This window comes from Eptesicus fuscus, chromosome 2 (assembly GCF_027574615.1).
Source record: "Eptesicus fuscus isolate TK198812 chromosome 2, DD_ASM_mEF_20220401, whole genome shotgun sequence".
Taxonomy (NCBI): domain Eukaryota; kingdom Metazoa; phylum Chordata; class Mammalia; order Chiroptera; family Vespertilionidae; genus Eptesicus; species Eptesicus fuscus.
Genome location: NC_072474.1, coordinates 109,276,191 through 109,297,632, shown reverse-complemented (window position 1 = coordinate 109,297,632; position 21,442 = coordinate 109,276,191). Strand labels below are relative to the sequence as shown.

The window sequence follows — 21,442 nt, the reverse complement described above, 5'->3', positions numbered from 1 at the left end:
GAAGTGATATCCTGTCTGATCTCACAAATGTCTCCAGTGTCCAATTATCACCAGCCATTTGGGTGAGTGACAAGAAATCAAGGGGAAATTCTTTGCAGATCACTTTCTCTCCATCTCTCCTTTCCTTTTTTCTCTTCACACAGGAAGGGCTCCTTATTATGGGCTAAGAAGCATGGGCATTAACTCTGTGGTTGAAGTTTCACTTTTAACACAGGAGTGCTTGTTTTGTTTCCTGAAATCCAAATTTGATCATTTGCCCACCGAGAGAATTATAGCTATTTTTTGACCCAAGGTTTAACCTCTTGCATCTCTAGGGCTCTGAAAAATGATAAATACTTAAGACTAAAATCAATAAATATGTTTATAAAATTGGGAGAAAAAAACTTACAGAGTATCTATTCTGAAATCTTTGGCTTTGAAAATAAGTTGATGGTGTGTGAGGATTAGAAAGATGAATTAAAGAGAAGGAGAGCATAAAATACTATGATATTTCATATTTCATTATTATGAAAATGCATGACAATAATTGCATTCACCAGACGCTTTCTTCCAGGGAACACTAAATATTATGCCAACATTTCCTCATTAATCTTCTTCATACTCTTGCAAGATGGTTAAGAAACAAAATTAACATTCAAACTTTACCAATGGGATGCGGAGTATAAAGTGAGATGTTGATGATAAATACTTCTGATTCTTTGGTATGCCTCAGTTTATTCATTTGTATGGTAAGAATATTCGTGGTACTTAACACACAGGGTTACTGTGAGGCGTAAATGAGTAAGGACTCAGAAAGAGGCTTCGATGAGATCCCACCACAAACTGAACATAGGAAATGTGCAAGGATATCAGAATACACGATGCAAGACAAAGAAAGTCACCTTCACATGTCCTCTGGAACCTAAGCTCGCCAGAGAGAAATAAACATCTCCACTGCATTCAGCAAACACCTGCTCATGTCCCATGGTGTCCACTGGTCCCCAACTCTCCCCAGCCTGATTCTCATCCTCTGAGCAGCCCCTATAATCCTCCAATAAATTATCTTCTTAAGTTAACAAGAGTCACATTCTGTTTCTTGCAACTTAAGAGCCCAAGCTGGCGCAACACTCCTACCCCTTTGTTTCTTGTCCATTCCATCAGCAGACACATTGAGAAGTTATTGAGTGCCAGCTGCCATGCTACAGATTGGAGTTTAGAATGTAATTAGGATGAAAAAAAAATGTAAGCACTTAAGAGAGTTAAATGGGGAGTGGGGAGAAAATATATATATATGAGAACCAAATGATGGGCATGAGAAAACTGGCAGGTCAAAGCCAACTAGAGAGAGGACAAAAGCTTCCTACAGAAGGTGGGCCTTCATCTGGGTCTTGGTGAGATTTGCAACTCATTCAAGCATGCAGAATCTAATAATGGGGAGAAAAAAATTGCTCCATTCAAAAGCAAATTTATTTTCCTTCTAAGAAGCAGTGACTGATTTATGAAAAAGAAGAGCATTTGGGGAAATACAATTCTATATATTCCGATCATGCAAATGTACTACTTAGCATTTGTTCACATCAAGCCTAAACATTATCACAGAGTAGAAGAACATGAACTTTAATGAACATTTTTAATTGCAAGTCCAAAGCAAGGTATTGTGGTTTTCCTTGCATTCATCAGATTTATCGCTGGGGTGACAGTGTAAAAGCCTGCTGCATTTAGAACCAGGTTTTCTGACTGAGAGCTATAATGATGCTATATTGCTCAGTACCCTGACTAGACCAAACACTTCAGTTTCCATAAATTCCTCTAAACTATCCTTGACACATGTGACATCACAAGGGGGGATGTGAGAAAGCATAGAAGAGCCTCCTTTCATTGTTTCTCCTGGATTCAAAAGGGTTTACACTATCCCAAATATTTTTACTGGGGTCTTAAGTACCCCTGAATTTTTGTTGGCATTCAATAAAATAAATATATGAAGCATTTCTATCTGAGGTTATATGGTATTTATTGAAATCCATACCCCTTCCAAAAAATCCTCTTTTCCCCAAACCCTGTTTTGTAAAATCTCTTACCACAGGGCCTTGTGCAGGCTTATAGTTTCTGTCTAAACTGCTCTCCCCCACTCTTCTCTTCCTACCTATGTAACCCATTCTTCAAGCCTCAAGTCAAGCACCATCTCTTTTAGAGAAGAACCCCTTAAGGCAGCTCCTCAGTACTAGATCCCTGTTGCCTTTTCCTTGTAAGGTGACAAAGTTATGACAGTATATTGGCACAAGTATCTGATTAAAGATTCCCCCCACCTATCTGACTGTAAGCTTTGGAAGAGCAGTGACTTCATGTTATTTTCATTGTATCAGCTTCCCTGAGTGACCGGATAAATAAACACATACAGAATTCTAATATATTTGGCTTAAAATCCTATTACTTCCAGAGACAATGCAAATGCCCTCTATGTGATGTCAATGAAATTTGGTTTCCTTTACTCAATGTTATTTTTCCCAAGTTCAAAATTGTTGTTTTTTGATGGATCACTTTTCTTTCATTATATCTTGATTTTTAATTCTCATTCTCTCTGATGACAGCTTGTAATTTATCCTGTTTGCTTTTTTTTTTTTTTTTTTTTGTCCTTCACAAAAAGAAGGGAGAGCTGAATCTGAATCTGATTTTCAAATATACAAACTCTTGTGGGTTTCTATTTTCTTTCCCTTTATATACATAGTCTCGATTTCTAATGTACTAGTATGTCCCTAGTTTCTACATCTTTTCTTTACATGCCCACTGTGGCACACATCAGCCCACGTGGAAGCTTTCACTCCCCGATCTGTATGGCATCTGCAATAAATAACTAGCTCTGCTGATTAGCAAGGTGCTGCAGCTGCTGAAAAAAAATCTCCTACATCTAACTTCTCGTCGTATCAGCGTCCCTGATGTTTGCTGCTTCTTCCAGCCAAGATGAAGAGAAAACTGAATTGTGTTTCCAGTGTACAATCTCACCTAATTATGCCGGCTGATCACTTAAAAGGAATGTTTGCATACACATTGGGAAGACACTCACAGGAGCCAGCTGGTTGATAAAGGCTGTACATGAGGATCTGATTCCTCTTCAAAGACGTGTTAACTATTTACATCTATTTTTAAACACCACATCACAACACCAGCGTGATGGCATGGTGAAGTGAGGCTGTACTGGAGTTACCTAGGGCAGGCAGACTGCGGAATGCACGTCCCTACTGCTCAATGTGGAAGAAGTGTGACACTAGCATTCACTGCTTTAGAACATCTGTTTGAAGGAGTACTGACTCTTGTCTTTTGGTTTCTAGACACAAATGAAAGATCACTGAGAGTTACTGGGGGACCGAGTGTGTGTGTGTGTGTGTGTGTGTGTGTGTGTGTGTGTGTGTGTATGCTCGGGAGCATGTATGGTTTCTTTTAAAGCAGAATGGTACAAGTTAATCACCACCAGCTTTTGGACATAAAAGACTTGAGTTAGGATGTTGATGATACCACATCTATTGGCATACCTTAGTCAAGTAATTTCATAAGTTCATGTGCTAAGAACTATCTTTTGTTTTTAATATTAAAATTGTTTTTCTTTTTTTATTTTCCAATTACAGTTTACTTTCATTATTATTTCATTTTTATTTCAAATAAGAACTGTCTTAATCCACATAACATTGTCTTCATTAATCCACATAACAATCATGGTAGATTAGCAACATCATGTTCTTAAACTTGAGAAATATTAAGTGCCTCCATCCAAGAGGCAAAGTAAAATTCAAACTTAAACCTGTATGAACTCAACTTTGTCTGAATCCAAAGTCCATGTTTTTAACATTCACTCCCCCACTCCCTTACAGGCCAAAGTTTTGGCATCTTTAATCGATCTAATTTCTGAAGCACATATTCTCAGCATGGTGTGCACCCATGCTTCTAAGACTAAAGGGGGTTTTCCTTAACTCAGCTGATGGTGGTTGGGTGCCAACCATGTCCCAGTATGTGCCTGAGTGCTGGAATTATGAAATGGATTAAGACAGTGGGACTCTCAGTCTTCTTAGGGCCACACGCGGGAGACATACAAGAAAGCAAGCATTATGCTATGGAGTAATACACACTCATGGCACCTAAATGATACCTGGTATGTGGTAGGTGCTGAGTCATACCTGTGGGATAACAGAGAACCATTTGTAATGTAGTGGGAGCTGAGGTACTGACTATGTCTAAGAAGTTCAGAGAAAGGGGGCTCCCTGGAGGAGGGGGTTGTAGGTAGTTCACTAGGCAGATGATGTGGGAAGGCTACTCCAAGCAGAGGGAAAAGACTTGCTTCATGATATAAGGAGATTTGTTAAGAACATGGAGTAAGCAGCTCCAATTATTTTTTTAAGATATGAAACCTAGATGTGGCTCATAGACTCAAAGATCTATAGGCCATCCATCAAGTGAAGAGATAAACCAGAAAGACCAAGTAATAGTGAAAATGATGACTATGAGACAGAAGCTAGGGTTTTCCAGATTAATGATCCAAAGTGTGAGGAACACTCAAAGACCCTGACCTTTCTCTAGACTTTGAATCCCCAAAGCAAGCATGATACCTTCAATACCTATTTGCCACATCCATGTGATCCATATGGGTTTTTGGGTGGCCACACGATATCCAAATCAAGACCAGTGCCAGACCTTGAGGGTAAAGAAGAAAAGTGTTCCTTCCAAAGCACCTAAGAAGCTGAGGATGACACATGACTTAGCTCTAATCCTATATAATAAAAGCCCAGTGACCGAACAGCAGAATGACCAGAACGACCTGTCAGCCAGTCGCTATGACATGCACTGACCACCAGGGGGAAGACACTCAATGCAGGAGCTGCCCCCTGGTGGTCAGTGCACTCCCACAGCAGGAGCAGCCGCTCAGAGAGTGGATCCATAGCTGCTCCCATAGCTGCTCGGCTAACCGGGATAAGTGGTGCTCCCACAGTGGGCCATCCCCCAGGCCATGCCCCCAACCAGTGCACGAATCCCATGCACCGGGCCTCTAGTCTTATTCATATAATGAGATGGAGGGACCACAATTCATCACCTGTAAATGGGATGGCCACTCTTCCCTCCCATACCCATGGCAGATACCATTGCTTGATCCATGGCTCTCCTCTAGAATGGAAGTTCCTAATAGCAGGAAACGTAATCTGTTTCTTCTTTTGTATTTTCCCAGTACCTAGAATATTGAATACATTGTGGCATAAATATTTGTGTATGAATGAATTGGTTAAATACTTTTTTTTTAATTGAGCCCAGGGTTACAATGCTTCCTGAAGCCAAGCCAACCAGTAGGAGGGGCCCTGTCAGATGAACCTGACTGGCCTCTCTAGTGGGACAGAAAGCACCCTGGACTCTCCTCAGTAATTCTAGGCCATGGCCTTCTCTCTGTGATTTTGTTTTCTCATATCTGCATCATGGAGTTGTTATGTGAATTAAATGATATAGAAGATGTGATATATGGCCAAATTCTTTCCCACAGAGGTTAATAGATAGCAATTTTCTTTTCATTTTCTCTAGAAAGCTTTAATGTAATTAAAGCACTCCAAAATTAGTTTATTAATCAACCATAAAACTAATTTTATATGTGTGTGTTTGTGTATAAGATACACACAAATACATATTCATATATAATCATTATGTATATATAAATCATTAACATCAGTAAATTGGTTTAGCTCTAATACTCTACTTAATCTATTTATGAACTATAGATTAGATAGAGAATTTTGTAGATAGAAGTTAGATAGATAGTAGATAGAAAGATAGACAGAGCAAACTCCTCAGCTATAATATTAAGACAAAAGCAGTATTCACATCAAATTGGGCCGACTGATTTTAAATCATACACGTAACACAAAATGAAAGTCATCAGAGTGCATCGCTTACCAATAGTTCAGTATCCAAAACCGTCCAGGCTTTATTTCAGTATAAACAAAAGCAAAAGGATAAAAATAAAATTTGGTTTTGGTGATCCTGGACTTTTAAAACAAAGTAGCAAATATTACATTTACCCTCTGCCGATCGACATATCCTACTTCCACACATTTGTATATACTGAAACTTCCATCTCCAGAATATGAATATTCACCAGCAAATGGGTGGATTCAATTGTTATGCAAAAGACATTGTCTCTGGTGCATTGCAATTTCCTTTGCCTCACTCTGGTGAGCAAGGCTCCTCCCGAAAAAGGTTTTATAAGATAGACAGAGTTCTTGGACCAGCATTTCCAACAACTGCTAAACCTGAGCTCTAATGTATGTGTGAAAGGGGGAAATCCACTTTCTAAGCCCATTTGATTTATTAGTTTATTCATTTGACTGCAAATGCTTGAGAAAAATCTGTTTTCATCAACAAGCTTAAACATTTGGGTAAGGGCCAGGACATAAAGGGGGGGGCGGGGGGCAGGGAAATAAACAGAAAGAGTATGTTTAAAAAAAAAGAAAGAAAGGGTATGTTAAATGCAAATGGAAAGAGCTTAGGGAGGCTGAAAGACTGGCATTGGAACTGCAACAACTTGGCGGGCAATTCAAGATTGATTAAATACCAAACAAGGCTTGATTGGTGTAGAGGTTCAATCATAATCAGGATTCAGAGGCAGAGCCTAGAGAGAGGAAGATCCCCTGTGAGAACCCCAAGTCTGAAGAAAGCTCAAACCAGTTCTATAGAAACTGCATGGAGAGAATTCTCACGTTCTCGTTTGCTTCTCATCGTTAACATCCTGCAGCAGGAGTGCTCAAAAAATGAAACAGCACCCCCTCCACCAGCAGGAAACATGAGGCCGGTCCGGAGTTGGCCCCTATGGAATTTCCCTGAAGGCACCCCAATGCCTGGTCAGCAGAGCAGGGGGTGCTACTCTGGGCAGCATTGCATCTTGGGCTGGATGAGAGACAATGTGGAGAGGCTGGGTGCACTCTGGTATTTTTCAAAGGACGTTACAGTTATGAAAAATGAACAAAATAACTACTAAAATGCATCAAGAAGATGCCATTCCTACTGGTTAAGAGTAGCCCACAATTCTGACATGCTTGTCCATAGGCTTACGAGGCTTTTGATTTAGTTCATAAGATTTGCTAAGCAGATTAGTGTTGGAGAGTCCTCATTTTTTAAAATGGCAAGAAAAAGACAGAGTAATCGGGAATGTAAAAATGCGAATAGATCATGAAAATTCTCTCATAGACATACAATTCAATAGTCACATTTTGCCCAGACTGCAAAATCAACATTATCTTGTCTTTCATATTCCAAAATGTTGCACATAGGGCTGTGCTTTGATAACCATGCGGGGCGGGGGCGGGAGGGGGGGGGAAGAGGCAGGGGGGGACGGCGGGGGGGGAGGGGGGGAATCTGAGCAGGAATAGTGAAGCGTCATGGAAAAGCCCAGTGTTATCAGCATCTGGGATGTCACCTGTCCGCACACTTCCCCTAGTTGGGCCGGACCTCAGGGACCTTCAGTGACTTCCCAGCCTCTCTCTGACACAATTTCCTATCAGGCAGACAGGCCCAACTAGACTGTCCTCTGACTCTTGGTTGTTGCCACTCTATACTTCCAGTCTCGTCCGCAGGATCTTTGTCTTGCCCAATCCCCCACTTCTGCTAAACCATCTCCTGTACTTTGCAACCCAAGGTTTCATTCCCTTCCCTCTCCCAGGATGTTTCCATCTATCTGCCCTCCAGTGCTTCCCTTCCAGGAACCCCACCTCAGTTCTCATAGACACTCTTTACGCCATCCGTTTGTAGGACGTCAGTGGCAAACCATTAACTTCGAACAAAATACAGCATAATTCACAAACTTCTAATCAAACATCCAAGTCCCACCTCCACCTGGTGCTTTGTGGGATTTGTATAGTAGTACTTCCTTCCACGCATGCCTTCCCTCATGCCAAGCTGAAGGGCCCACTGGTTCCCTCTGCCCCTGTGCTCCGCCTTTAGGATTTTGCTCATACTGTTGCCCTAGTCTTAGATACACTTCCCTCCATCTCAGGGCCCCTTTTCCAGCCCTTCATCTGTAAACTTGCTCTTATACCTGTGCCTGTATTAGAGGCTGCAGAATCTACGGGCCTGGTTTCATCAGAGCTAGATTATGAGATACCGGAAGGCAGAACTCCTTGAAGGTTTTTCTTGGATCGCTCTCAGAGTTTGGACAGAATGTGATACTGAGAGGTAGCATGAGGATTGTAGGAGCAAGTCTAGAAACTCCCTTTTACAGTTGTGGCAGGACCACAAGAGTTTTTTTCAAATAGCATCAGAAGAGACAGGGAAGGAATAGAAAAGGAGCAACTTCAGGGGTCAAAGGCAATGGGAGAGGTGAAATGGATGAGATATTTCAATGAATTTTTGGAAGATGGGAATTGAATGGAGACGTAATAATAATTTATTAAATGGGAGACACCCAGGACACATCAGCCTGCAGAAAAGGATACGGAAGAGAAGTGAGCCGATTTATCCTACAGGACCCCAGAGAGGCCCAGAAGTTAGAAGTATGGCTGAAGAGGATGTGTGAAATGAGGAATCAGAAATAGGGGCTCTGTTTACAGAGCACTGACATGCCCCTGCCGCACCCTCCGGCTGCCTACCCAGAACTCCTACATGCCTCCTAACAACAGCAGGTCTCACATCCCCTAGGCAGGGAGTTGGAAAGTTCTATTCTGGAGAAACTTACAGTAGCCACAGAAGGAACTCTAGAAACTCACATGGATCATGGCACTGAAAATGCCTGCTGGCTAGCCAGTACCCCAGTTGGGGGACTCACTAGGCAAGACGCCTTCACACACAGAGAGCTTGGAATTAACCTTTGGCAGCACACGTTTCATATGACAGCATAACCAAGGGTGCTCAGGTTTAAACAGTTTTCTACGTGAAACAAATGCACACAAATAAACAGGAGAGGGGAAAAATAAACAAAGGAAACAGACGATGCAAGAAGCAGAAAAAACTTTAAAATTTTTTATTTTAAAAATCATGTGTCTATAGGCTACTTTGATAAAATATATGTCAATATAAAAATAGAAAAAGATTCATAAGGGTAGAACAGACTTGGGTTTAAAATATGATTCCCATGCTCAAAATCTATGTGTGATATTAAAAAGAAATTAAATCTTTGATCTGAGTTTTTGCATCTGTGAAATTACCATGGTAACGTACTAACACACGAGGTTGTTTGGAGGATTTAAAGGAGCAATGTAGCAATGTGCTGGAGAAATGATAGGCATCCAGGGAGGTGTTTATTACCAGGAGTTCTCACCGTGTTTTGGAGTGTCAGACCCCTCAGAGAACTCGATAAAGGCTCTGTATCCTCTCACTAGAAAAACAAACGCATGTACGAATACAGGCGAGAATTCATACATAATTTCAAAAGAATCTCAGATTCTCTGAAGCCCAAACAAACTGCCCCCCCTCCCCCAGGTTAAATAACTGTTCCAAATGAAGAAGTCCTTAAGGGCAAGGATGTTCCTTTTCATTGCTTTTAAATCAACTGCAATGCTCAGCGAAGGAGGCATCTCAGCGAGTGGGGGAAGAAGGGTAGCTAAGTCTACCTGTGCCAAACAGAGATGATTCTGCACGAATAACAGCAGAAGAGCCAACCAACCTGTGGAGGTCCATGCTCAGCTCCCAGCGAGCATCATCCCATTTGGTCCATGAAAGGAAGACGGCCAAACAATTAGCCTGTGCTGACCTCAGGCCTGATGAGGCTTATGATTTTCTATGCTACAGGGGGTAGAGTTCCGAATGGGTTCTGGAAGAGATAGAACCTATAAGACAGTGTTTTTTCCTGCAAAAGGACTTGTGGAGCTCACAGAAATACTGCAAATTGATAGAAAAAGTCAGTCCTTTTCACGAAATGGACTGACTGCCTCTATGGAATCCATCACGGAGCAATCATGCATTCATTCAGCATTTGTGCAATTGGGGTTGAATAAAACGATACAGAACTTGCAGTCTGACTGATCTGGTTTGGAGCCCTGGCTCCAGGACATCGAAGCTGCATGACCTTGGGCAATTGACTCAGCCTCTCTGAGCTTGTTCTTCTATTTTAAGTGGGAAGAGCGTAAGGAATACAACTTTTTTAAGGGTATGGAAAGAGCAGCAAGAAGGCTGGTATGGCTGGAGTGCAGCGAGGAGAAGTGAAATGAAATAAGGTCAGGGTAAGAGTGGAGAGGGTCCTACAGATCCCATAGGGCATGGCAAGATTTTAGATTTTCTTCAGAGTAATATGGGAAACCATTGGAGGGCATGGGAGAGGAGAGAGACATAATCTAACCTACATTTTCAGAAGCTGTGGGGCAGAAGTCCCATTGGTGGCTGCCACAGGGATCCAGGGAAGAGGACAGTGGCTTGGACAAGGGAAGTGATGGTGATGGTACTGGTGATAAGTCAGATTCAGGATATCTAAGGGGTATTCCTTTATTGTTAATTTTAATTTATTTCTTAAATTTATTTTTTATTTTTCAATTACTGTTTATATATCATATTATTTTATATTAGTTTCAGGTGTACAGCATAGCGGTTGGACAATCATGTACTTTACGAAGTGTTTCTCCCTGATATTTGCAGTACCCACCTGGCACTATGCATAGTTATCACAATATTATTAACAACTAGAGGTCCGATGCACAAAATTCATGCAAGGGGCTCAGCCCTCGCAGCTCCAGCTTCATCAGGAAGGATATCTGGAAGGTCGTTTGGCTGTCAGATCTAATTAGCATATTATGCTTTTATTTTTATAGATATTTCCTATACTGTACTTTATATCCCTGTGACTACTTTGTAATTACCAATCTGTACTTCTCAATCCCTTCACCTTTTTTACTGAGCCCTCCAAATTTCCCTTCCTCTAACAACCATCAGTCTGTTCCCTGTATCTATGAGTCTGTTTCTGTTTTGTTTATTTATATTGTTCTTTAGGTTCCATATATAAGTGAAATCATATGGTATTTGTCTTTCTCTGACTGACTTCTTTCACTTAGTGTAATACCCTGTAGGTCCATCCATGCTATCACAAATAGTAAGATTTCTGTGGTACATATATACAATAGAATATTACTCGGCCAAGGTGTCTTCTAAAATATTCTCAGATGAAAGAAACAATTGAGGAATCCAAGTAGCTAGGACAACTTCATCAAAGAAGTAAGAGAAGGTGACAGCACAAAGAAGCTAGTTGTCTCTTCCTCAATAACTGGATCTTGGATTTTAGCTGAGCACATGACCACCCAGAAAAAAACAAAGAAAAAAAAACTGGCCTCTAAAGATTATGTGTGACATGTGACCATGTTCTAGCCAATGGGATGTCCAAGTACTGTGTGCATTACTGGGAGATGTCATTAAAGGAAGAGCGCACCCTTCCTTTTTTACTTCCTTTCTGCATGTTAATACAAACACGAACAGCCTTGGATCATCTGTATTCAAGTATACCCAAACTTCCACCTTGTTTAAACCCTCTGATTTTTGTATTCTGTCACTCACAGCTGAACCTAATCCTAACTGAGTCAAATGATAATAAAAATAGTAACTATTAATGCATCTATTTAGTAAATGCTTACTATGTTCCAGGTAATGTGCAAAGTACTTTACACCACATATCTTGTTCTTTAATACTCACAATACCAAAATGAAAGTATTACTATCACCGTGTTACAGAACAAAAGCTGGTGCAGTGAGAGGTTAAAAAACTTGTCTAAGATCACTTGCCCAGCTTATAATTAGAAGCGTTGGGGTGGCTAGAATTTGATCAATCGAGAAACGGGAAGAAAAATACTAGTAAAATTAAGGAAAAGGAGAATATCTTAATTATCCTGATCTGGCTGCATTGTATTTTGACATCTATAAACTATGAAATAGAAAGGAATTCAGATTCTTTTCCTTAGACTAGATAAGTTTTTAAGGTATAACATTCTTTAAAGAAAATGTTTATGAGTTGATTATTTGCTAAGTATATTGACACTAACTCTACTTTTCTGGTGTAACTTCAAAATTCATTGTGAAACAAAATTACACACGCTAAGTTTTGAAATTGATTACAATAGATATCGATAGCTGGCTTTGAATTTTTGAGCAGCATTTTAATATTCTCCCTGCAATGCTCTGAGGAAGGCTATTGCACAGATTAGAATTGTCAGATTCAAGGAACCTTTTGTAACTGCCACCAAATCAGCCAGCAAATGGGGGCATAAATGACATATTTGTTGGGTGGGAGTCAAATTCAGAACCTCTCACATTCCTAAAAAGCAAAATTGCAAGACCATTTGAACAATTTATAAAAACCTTGTAAGTTGAGAGACTGACTCAGGAAAACTTAGTATCTACTGAGCATCTATGATACGATTTCGCCCTTGATTTGAATATTCCCATTTTACTTACAGGGAAACTGAAATAGTGATAAAAGACCAGATTGGATAAGTACCAGGTGGAGGTTTAAAATAAGTGTTGTAGGAATGAGTAAACCGTGAGAGGTCACAAACCGAAGTGTTTGGCCTGTAATGCATTTGGGGGGAAAAGTGAATGAAATGTCAACTTTTCACAAGATTTCCAGGTTGTCATAAAAGTCAGATATGGTATGACTGGGCCATCATACTTTCAGGACTTGAAAAAATCTGAGCAGAGTAGCGGTTCTTCCCTTTATGCGGGCATATGCTCTCCAGTTTCCAATTGAATGCCATCAGCCCACTATTGTCTTAACCCCTAAAGGCAGGTGACCCTATTGGTAAAAGCTTTAGAAGGTAGGATCCATGAGGGAAGGGAAGGGTCTACCTTGTCCACCATCCTCTTGCCATGATGCACACAGCAACTGCACATGTGGTTATTAGCTGAAAGAATAAGTGAATATACTATTCCTATATTTTGGAAGAGAAAGCTGAAATTCAGAGACACTAAACAACTCTCCCCAAATCACAGAGATGGAACACAGTGCAGGTGGAATTCAAACCCAGGCGGCTGGACTCCAATTGGTTGGTTCCTATACCACAAAGACAATGAAAGAAGAGTTCATTCCAGGCATATCCTACATTCCAGAATGTGGGTCCTGGTTTCTTAAGGTGAAGTCATGTTTATGTTTCATGAAATTCATAGATCACAAGTTTACAATTTGAGTTTCAAAAACTATATATCCCAATGTAACCACTATTTTCAAAATATGAACTTTTATCTTACTTTAAAAGATTATCTTAGGCTTCTTACCAGTCAATCCTACCCCCACCCCAACCCCCATCACTAAAGGTAGCCAATGTTCTGGTCCATTGCCATGGATAGACTCACTTGTTCTTAAAGTTCATGGAAATAAAATTGTGACCACATACTCTTTTGTTGTGACTTCTTTCATATAACAATATTTTGAGATTCTTCTGTATTGTTATATGTATCAGCGGTTTGTTCCTTTTTATTGCTGAGTAGTGTTCCATTATATGGACAAACAAACCCAAATTGTAGGTCCAGTTAAAATCCCAAGAACTCACTGAACACATCCCTGAATTATTAGCCCTTATGGTTAATCAACCTTTACACACACTGAGATGCTACACAACCATTACCTGCCCACCAATTCCATACCTCCTCTTCTGTTTCCCAAATTGTTGCTAGTCCAGCCCTGTGTCTTTATAGAATTGGTCTCTTCAGTGTTAGAATCCTGGCCATTTCCTTTCTGTATGACCTTAGGCAACTTAACTAACCTGGAAAAAATTGGATTAATAATATGTACCTTGAAGAATCATCATATAGATTTAATAAAATAGTGTCTTTGAAGCATCAAGCCCCATACTGGGCACATAAATGAGGTGCCAAATAAATGAAATAATAACTGTTATTACTTGGGTCACAGCTTGTGGTTGATTGTCACAGTAATGGTCCCAATAAATGATGCCTCCTGTACCCATGTGTTGGTATAATCTCTTCCCAGGTTGACTCTAAGGTTGGCTACATGACTTGCTTTGGTCCACAGACTCTCAGTAAACAGGATATAAGTAGAGATGTGAGAGTCACTTGTACACAGGAATTGCTTTCTTGTAATGCTGTCTGACCACGAAAAAGCCAGAGCTAGACTGCTAAAGACACATGGCCCCACCGACACCCAACACCTACTAGCAGACATGTACACAAGGCCACCTGCAACCATCTGGCCCCAAAAGAGCTGCCAGAGGACTGCAGTCGCATGAGTGATCCCAGGAGAAAACAGCAGGAGGACCACCCAGTTCAGTGCAGCCAAAGTTGTCAATGCACTAGACGAAAAACAAATAAAGCAGCTGAAACCGGTTTGGCTCAGTGGATAGAGCGTCGGCCTGCGGACTCAAGGGTCCCAGGTTCGATTCCGGTCAGGGGCGTGTACCTTGGTTGCGGGCACATCCCCGGTGGGGGGTGTGCAGGAGGCAGCTGATCGATGTTTCTCTCTCATCGATGTTTCTAACTCTCTATCTCTCTCTCTTCCTCTCTGTAAAAAATCAATAAAATATATTTTAAAAAACAAACAAACAAATAAAGCAGAACTTGTTTGTTAGGCAGGAATGTGTTTTCATATCTGAATTTTGCAGCACTTAGCTCTCTAGCTCATGGAAGGCATTTTTAAAAATATATATTTTCTTTCAGCTGCCTCCTGCACACTCCCCACTGGGTATGTGCCCACAACCAAGGTACATGCCCTTGACGGGAATCGAACCTGGGACCCTTGAGTCCGCAGGCCGACGCTCTATCCACTGAGCCAAACAGGTTAGGACCATGGAAGGTGTTTGATGCACATTCAGTAAGAGATCTCTGATGGCCGACACGAGGCTCTATGCTACTATCCCACCTCACAAAGCTTGGGCCCAGAGAAAATAGAAAATGAGATTTTCTGCAATAAAGAAAGTTTGACTCATTTAAAGAAAAGCAGAACCTTGTTCATATGAACAGTTAAGAATCGTAGACATCTTCTTGAACAATGACCTCTCTTACAATGTGGACTTTTTCTGTTATAAATATACTAACTAAACGTTTTATTGAAAGGCACGTTCCAACTCCTATGCTGGAAGAAGCTGGCCTTTTCCCTAGTTAGGGGAAATGAGAAGTGGAGACCAGCGAGCAACAGATGCAGAGAATCAAACTAACCTGCCTTTCCTCCATCCAGACCCCCTACCTCAAACCCCTGGGCACATGACCACAAGGGCACTCCTCACCTTAGCTGTACTAACATTTCTTAGCTCCACATCTGGAAAAGCAACTTTTAAACTTGATTTCACAAGCACGCCTGTGGCTCCCTTTTGGCCTTTAAAGACACAAGCTACACATCTGTGAAACCTTCAGTTAAGAGCTTTGCGCTAAGGTTTAGGAAGCACTATGGGGATATAAGTGTAGTTCTTGGAAGTACTTACAGAAGGACACCCAGGTGGACTGTCACCCTCCAGAGAACACCCTGGGGGGAAGCACCTTGCTGCAGCGCTCCCAACACACATTGAGGTCACACACTCGGCTCAGCCATTTCTCTGCCTGGCAAAGCAGGTGACTTAGTATGTGGGCAAAGACATAAATCTGTTGTCCATTAATGCTTATAATGATTCAGCCTTCCATAGACTGAGTAAAGAATTCAGGTGAGGAACACACAATAGAGTACACAGATGTTATACTGTAAAGTTGTACACCTGAAATTTATATAATGTTATTAACCAAAGTTACCCCAATACATTTATTTTTTTAAATTTAGATTTAAATAATAAGGAAAAAGATAGTTCTGTGAATTTTGGAAGAATTTACTCTAAATGTGTAATAGGCATAGCCAGATCAGTGACAGCCTCAGAAGGCTCCAGTTGCCTTTGTGTTTAAGCCTCCTTCCCTGGGGTCAATGAAGAGTTGGCATTGTGCTCTGTGTTAGTGAGAAAGGCCCACAAAACACAAAAGCAGGGTTCCCAAATGTCTCCTGCAAGTAGGACTCAAACATGCGCTGTCAATAATGGATGAGGCCGAAACCGGTTGGCTCAGTGGATAGAGCGTCGGTCTGCGGACTGAAAGGTCCCAGGTTCGATTCCGGTCAAGGGCATGTACCTTGGTTGCGGGCACATCCCCGGTAGGGGGTGTGCAAGAGGCAGCTGGTCGATGTTTCTCTATCATCGATGTTTCTAGCTCTCTGTCCCTCTCCTTTCCTCTCTGTAAAAAATCAATAAAATATATATATTTTTAAAAATAATGGATGAGAAGGAAGGAGAATGAAGTGTCTTTTAAGCTTATGTTCCAGGCACTTAATATATATGCATATATTTAAGCCTAACCATGATCCAGTTTGATGGAAATTAGCTTCATTATGCATAAAAGGAAACTGAGGCTGAGAAGGTTCAGTTTTGATTCTCTCAAGGTAAGAAATGTTACGATTTAAGTAATTTGTCCAAGTTAAGGAATTTGTCATAATTCATAAGGGGTGGAGGTGGGCAGGTAATTAATGTTAGAACAGATATTCAAAACTAATTCAGCCTATGTTCTTCATAAAAATTTTCAACTGAAAAAGATACTATTATTGAGAGTTACCTATGTGCCAGGTACTATGTAATGAGGTTCACATCTATGTTCTTATTTACATTATGGGGAAATTATTACTCTTGATGTGTAGATGAGAAAACTTTCCTGTGTGATTCCTGTTCTTTTTTAAAAGAAAAATTGATTTCAGAGAAAGGAAGGGAGAAAGAGAGAGAGAGAGAGAAACATTAATGATGAGAATCACTGATGGGCTGCCTCCTGCACGCTCCCTGCTGGGGATCAAGCCCAAAACCCAGGCATGTGCCCTGACTAGGAATCAAACTGTGACCTCCTGGTTCATGGGTTGATGCTCAGTCACAGAGCCACACCAGCCAGGTGTGAATCCAGCTCTTTATGAACTGGTGTACACACACACACACACACACACACACACACACACACACGCGCGCGCGCGCTTTTGGTGTGTTTTGACAGTGCCTGACACTCTCACGAAGTCTTTGGATTTGAAAGGGACCTCAAAGGTCCTCTAAGTCACTGTGTGCTAATAACACATACCTACTATTTTGATAGCCCTCTTCAACTTATAAAACTCTTGCAACTCATCATCTCTTTTTATCCTCTCAAAAACACTATCAGGAAGGAAATATTATAATCACTACACAGATGAGGAGCTAAGTATTCAAGAAGTTGAGTAACTTTGTTCTAACCCACCAGCCAATAATGACAGAGTTAGGCCCTGAGCCCGATGGCCCTCAGTGCCAGTGGTCAACTTGACAGGCAAGTGACTTTAAGTGACAAAGTGTAATCTAAGTTCATATGTGTATGTGATCACAGCTATGTACATAGAGATAAACACCTCACATTATTTGATGAATGAGCCCGATTACAAATCAGTGCAAAAATGCATACTAGCGTTTTCTATCACAACTTTCCCAGCCACTGAACATTTGTCCAGGAAGCCATAACAGAGGAAAACTCACAGAAAGTCAACCCTGGAAAGCGGAGAGGTTTAAAGAAAGAAGACTACGTCCACCACATGCCTTTAGTAGCACATCTACAGCAGGGAAACTGGTTTAGATTATGTGAGTAACCGGACAGTGCAGTGGTTAGACCATGAGCTCTGACCTTGGATGACTTGTTTAGCATCTCTCAGTCTCAGACAAAGATGCCCAACTCACAAAAACTATCAAATGTATTGTATCACTTGCACAGTATGCACAACACACACACACACACACACAGTACTGAGAAAACAAGGGCTCTTAACAGGACACACTGCTCATCTTCTTATCAAAGAACAGACAATAAGATCTCCTTCTCTTCTACCTGAAGCAACTGAGATCACAGCTCCCTGGTCCCACTCCACGGAGACAGAGAAAACTGCCACCTGTGTGTTAATACAGTCTCAATTAAGAGTACCCAAGAGTGTCCTGGACGATGTAGCTCATTTGGTTGGGTTTTTTTTTTTTTAATATATTTTATTGATTTTTTACAGAGAGGAAGAGAGAGGGATAGAGAGTTAGAAACATCGATGAGAGAGAAACATCGATCAGCTGCCTCTTGCACACCCCCTACTGGGGATGTGCCCGCAACCAAGGTACATGCCCTTGACCGGAATCGAACCTGGGACCCTTGAGTCTGCAGGCCGACGCTCTAACCACTGAGCCACACCGGTTTTGGCTTGGTTGGGTTTTGTGCAATGAAAGGTTGCTGGTTAAATTCCCAGTCAGGGCCCATGCCTGGGTTGCAGGCTGGATCCCTGGTAGGGGGTGTGCAGGAGGCAGCGGATTAATGTTTCATTCTGACATCAAAGTTTCTCTCTCTCTCCCCCCCCCCCCTCTAAAAAAATCAATAAAAATATATATTAAAAAATAAGAATAGCCAAGGGTATCTGCTTGGTTTCAGCAGCGTCCCCGTTTCTGCATGCACACCCAAACCCAGGTTCCAGGAGAGAGACTGCATCTCATGCAAACTCATAACCTGTGAAATTGTGTTTTGATTGGGTACACCACATATGCCCGGCCTTATCTACCCAAGTCCCTAAGGAAAATTATAGAATACCATTTTTTTCTTAGCCCCCGTAGAAAAAGATTCAGTTATTACATTTTTTAAAATTCTGGGCAGGCATAACCATAGCTAGCCTTGACATTTCTGAGCAGATCTGGATTTCCAGGGAAAGCATAGCTAACACAATCAGTATACCAAGGCATATTTCAGAACATAGAAAATGTGAGTGGATTCACAATATCCCAGAAAAATCAATATTGTCCCTTAAATATCTGAAGCAGGTGAACTGAATATTTAAATTAGATGATGACATGATTTAGCCAAATTCTCCCACCTGGTGAAACCACTTTTCAATGGCATTATACATCATGTATGTACCTCCTTAACAGGTGTTTGATATTCCTTTAGAAGATGTTGGATGTGAATAAGATTCTAATTCTCACATAGTTACCTTTGAATGAGAACATTACTTTCCATCTTGAAAGCAAACAATATAGAAAAATATCAGAGGTGTTGCATATTCAGCACTCTAACCTAGATTTAACTGGGACTCTTCCCCCCTTACCCATCTTTCAGACACACCACTTTCAGAATGGGGTGTGTGAAAAAATATTTTGTCAACTCTAAAGCTCTACACAATATCGGTTGTTGTGCTAGAAAATAAACTTTGCATTTATCATAGACTCCAACAGCTACAAAAACCTCCGAGTTGGGAGGAAACCAGGAGGTCACAGAGTCCAACTTCCCACTTTCAGGTGGGTCCCTACAAATGAAAATCAGATGACATTTTCAACGGACCACTTTCAAATTAAATGTCTAGTGCATATGATGCAACCAAAAACATCATAAACTCGTATAACACAAAGCTCTTCCCCATTCTCCCCAAAAGGCCATCAAGGCCCATGGGAATTCATATATTCCTTCTGGAGGTCTGTAAAGGTATATTGCTGGGTACCACTTAGGGAACTCATCTATTTTCATGGCTTTGGTGAGCACATTTTAAGGTTATAATCCTTCGATGTGCTTTTAAGTGTCACCTTTGTAATTCTTCTACATATTTTACTTTTTTTTTTTTTTGCTCAGAGTCAACAGAGATAAAGCTTAATAAAGCAACCAAAGCCCAGAATCCCAATCGCTGGTTGGGAATTTAAACCTTTGGCTGACACATATCTCCAAAGTGCAAATTATGGTAGTTTCTTGACCTTGAAGGGGCTTGTTCCATGAGAGGAAAAAGCCAAGAAAATACTGAGAATGTCAGAGAGAAAGGGAGAAGGAGCAAAGAGAAGCTGGCTCAGCAGAAGGAACTAATTTTCAAAACAGACCTCATTCAATACAGTTTTCCATCAATTAAGAGAAAAAATTCATGTTCTAAACAGTTATTAAAAAAACATAAACTAGCTGACTTAAATGTGTGTACATCAACAAAATGTATATTTTTTCATCAACTGAGAAAAAATTCATGTTCTAAACAGTTATTTAAAATATATAAACTAGCTGATTTACATTTGTATATGTCAACAAGAAACGTTTCAAATTATTTAATAATGTTTATTTTAGAACATAGAAAATATGAGTGGATTCACAGTATCCCAGACTCATTATATACACATTTATTAAGGCACTCAAAAATATTGTGCATATGCACCATAACTGCCTTTTGAATGGAAATTTAAAATTTATCAAAAAAGTTCACAGACATCATTGTAAGGGAAAAAGTAGGTTTACAGTTGGGAAAAAGTAGGTTTACAGTTGCTCCTATGGAAAAAGACATGCAGATTATGATAAGGTTTTATGAACTCAAAAGAATGTCATCACAACTGTGACGCTAGTTTTGCCCCCCCCAGCCCCCCTCCCACACCCCGTATTTGATACTTGATACTTTCTGCAGCAAGCGGGGCAGAAGATATTATTCAGATCTCCATCTTATCAACAGGATGTAGGGCTTGAGCTCTAGAGAACACTGCTTCAATTTGTGTATTTAAGGCCAGACCAGTTTTTCTCTTTGAAGAATAACTGGGCATAGAGGTTACAAGTCTGGTTCTGAAACTGCAATTCCTGGGTTGGAGTCCAAGGTGGACACCTCCCAGTGCTCAATTTCCATACCTATAACCCTATGGTGAGGGTTGTTAAAGCTCAGGATGCCTGGGAAAGGAAGTTTATCATCAGGGGAAACTGTCATCTTTATATTTCAACAGAAATGAAATAGTGTAAAGGGAAAAGGAAAGCCCACCATAATCTCATCACACAACAGTTTTGTTTTGTTTTGTTGCTGTATTTCTTCCTTCCCTCCTTGTTAGCATAATTATAATCATTCTGTATATACAAATCTGTACTCTTGCCGTGTTTACTTAACTTAGCATAAACACTTTTCTCACAAACACCATGTCAGTATCTGCAGCCAATAAATTTATTACAAGTAATCATTGCGTTCATTTTTAAACAGTGAGGCTATTTCCAATTTTAGTGTTAAAAATAATGCTATAATAAATGTCTTGGTGAATTTAGCATTTTCCATGTACAGGATTATTTTCTAAGAATGCATTTTTTATAGGTATGCTTCTTAGGGGCAGGAATCATGTCTTTATTTTTTATTGTTAAGTCCCCAGAGTCTAGTAGAGTCTGGTTCAAGAAATAGTTGACAAATGAGTGAATGAATGAATGACTTCAACAGACTCTTGCATGTTAAATACCGGGTATAAGTTATACAGGGTGGGACAAAAGTCGGTTTACAGTTGTTTGTATGGAAAATAGATACAACAATTAATGATGAATAATACAAGGATAAACTCTGTGTTTCATGTACTCACAACTGTAAACCTACTTTTGCCCACCTTGTATATAGTTCTCATGTTAAATATTGTAGTTCATTAAGATGTAAGTGACAAGAGCTAAACAAAAAATGAGCTATGAAGGCACTATCAAATGGCATAAAAATGGAGCCATATTAAATGTTTTAATTTTTAAACTTTTAAAGCCAAATTTTAAGGGTTTGTCTATC

General features: G+C 40.4%; 1 protein-coding gene across 4 annotated transcripts in view; it reads right to left on the bottom strand.

Annotated features, from left to right (window-relative positions):
- LDB2 (LIM domain binding 2) overlaps positions 1-21,442 on the bottom strand; it is a 323,996-nt gene that overhangs the window by 257,362 nt on the left and 45,192 nt on the right. The gene's annotated exons all lie outside the window — the stretch shown is intronic.